Source organism: Centruroides sculpturatus, unplaced genomic scaffold (genome assembly GCF_000671375.1).
Source record: "Centruroides sculpturatus isolate CEXI.00-Female unplaced genomic scaffold, Cexi_2.0 scaffold630, whole genome shotgun sequence".
Lineage (NCBI taxonomy): Eukaryota > Metazoa > Arthropoda > Arachnida > Scorpiones > Buthidae > Centruroides > Centruroides sculpturatus.
In genome coordinates this window covers 431,979-434,781 of record NW_019385254.1, presented here as the reverse complement: position 1 = coordinate 434,781, position 2,803 = coordinate 431,979, and positions in this window count along the sequence as shown.

Genomic DNA, 2,803 nt, shown 5'->3' with positions numbered 1-2,803 from the left:
CAGTTTGTGATTTTTAATTCATGAAAAGGTTATTTTCTTACTTATCATTTGTCTATTGTAAATTATTATTATTTTGTATAGCAAGTAGGGTTGCATTTTAAATAATACATGCTTAGAATTACATAAATATAAAAGAAAGTTTATAATTTTAAACTTGTAGCATTTTATTTTATTCTATTCTATTCAATGTTAAAATTAATTATTAAAGAGAAATTATAGTTTATGTTTAGTTTTTGATAACTATCAAAAATTAATACAGTTGTTGTGACATACAGCATCATTTTACGAAGTAAAATATTCACACAATAATTGGAAATGTCATCAACATCATAATCATCATCTGTTTGATGTGGCTTCCACCTCTACAAAGAAGGTACAAAATACTTAACAAACAATAAAAATAAAAATCATTCTAGTATCCAGCATAATTTTTTAATAACATAAAAATGTTTTTAAACGCATTAAGCGTTCATCATCATAAACAGTTATGTAAAAAATTAAAAGGTAATATGTTATAAACAAAAGTGATACATACAAATTTCTGTGTGTTTAATAAATAATAATAAAATAAAATATCTATCAAGGATCCTAAGCTTGATTAAGCCTTTTATATAGAACTATGCCAATTCATCACAAAAAGATTTCCAAGCGTACGAAAGCCCATTGGCATTCCTATAGTTAATACACTGCGTGGTCTTCTGTGCCCTGTGGATTTCCAGCTTTTCGAGATATTTTACCGCATGTCTAGATCTGGTAGCTTTTATGATGGAGGCCTGGTCCCAGAAGACAGTAATGCCTTGTTGTTTAGCATAAGTGGCAAGAACTGTACTGTCAACCGTTTTGTTTACTGAAAGCTTATGCTCATTGATTCTTTTCTTCAAATTCCTCAATGTTACGCCTATATATACTAAGTTACTACTTATATATACTAATTTTTTACATAAGCATTTATTTGAAATTCGTTTGCGTAATTTTTTGAATTTCCCGTTTCAAATTAGAGAAATAACTGATGATGAATGCTTAATGCATTTGAAAACATTTTTATGTTATTAAAAAATTATGCTGGATACTTGAATGGTTTTTATTTTTATTGAATTCTCATATAAATTTCTGATCATTGAAATAAGATGGCGTGGGACTTCCATGTTCTGGAGAGAGGTCATAATTTGTGTCATTTTACACAATTAATGGCTTTGGTATAGTCTACGAAACAAAAGTAAGCTTTAACTTAAATTCATAGACTTTTTCAATGATTTGTCGAGCATTCAAGATTTGTTCACAAGTTCCTTTACCAGGAATAAACCCCGACTGCTCTTCAGCTATTTCAGGTAATAGAAAGGGTTTCAAATGGTTATTAATTATTTGGAACATTACTTTACTTTCATGGTTAATTAGGCTGATAGTTCTATAGTTACTACAGTCTGTTGGTGCACCTTTTTTATAAATTGGAATAAATATTGATTTACACCATTCCTCTGGCCATCTCTCAGATTTCCAAAGTAAGGAGCAGATTTTATGAAATATGTCAACACCCAGTTCTCTCATTGCTTTTAAAATTTCAAAGGTTATGTTGTCAGGTCCCAGAGTTTTGTGATTTCTTAATGATTTATGGCTTTTTCTACCTCTGATTTAAGAATAGATGGTTCAACTTCCCCTGTCCATCCATTCTGAAGTTGATTATTATCATTTGTTTGTCCAGTATCTTTATAAAGTTTCTCACAATATTTCCTCCAGACATCCACAATCCTTTCCATATCAGTTATGATTTCATTTTCATCAATTTTAATTATTTGTGTGCGTGGTTTGAACTCTCTTGCTAGATATCTAACTTTATCATATAGTTCACAAGTCTGATTATTATTTGCATGGATAAATTTCATTGCATTGTATTGAGTAGACTTGACAAAAATACATGCACACCATAATATTCAACACATTGATTAGCATTCAGTTCTTCTCAGTATTTGGAATGTCAGAAGATGGCAAAGTACAGTCTGTTGACTTAAAAGTCAGCTTCAAACAGTATAGTTACAGTGTACTATCTTGAAACCGAAAATGTCCTGCGTTTGAATATATCTCCACTTTAGTGTATTCTCATTAAAAAGTAGTCCCTGTTTACAGTGTTTATTTCAAGCATAAACAAACAAAATAATTTCAAATTAAATTTAATATCTGAAATAATTTTAAAATTATATTTCTCAATTCACTTTGTAATAGAAAAATTCCTCAAATCAAAATGACACCATAAAATTTCTGTGGTTTTGACCAAGAGGTATGGTGTTGTTTCATAAGTGAACAATGATGGTGATGCCCATTAATAACATTAATTTAATACTGCAAAAAAGATAAGAATTGATGATTAAGGAGATACCAAAGAATCTTCATTAGAATATTTTTTAAACATAAAAAAGAAGCAAATAAATGCAATTTGTTGCTAAATCATCTTAAATACACTCATATGCAGAACATGCACAAAACATTTTGGAGATAGTAGGTAGTGACTACAGGAATGGGTTAACCTAACCATTTGCCATCTACGAGAACACAAATCCATGTAGAAGAATCCTGCATAAAACAAGATCTTACTATATGTTTCACATATTATCAATGTATATAAATCATAGAATGTTAGGAGACATAATTCTTATTTCTGCAGTTTTTCTCATTTTTTATATGAGGTCACTCTTCTTGATAAGCTCCCTCCTACTTTTCCTATTCTACATCATACAATACCCTCTTCCAAGTTTTTCATTCTCAGGTCCTCCATGATCAATTTACTCCATCTTTTCTTCAATCTTCCTCC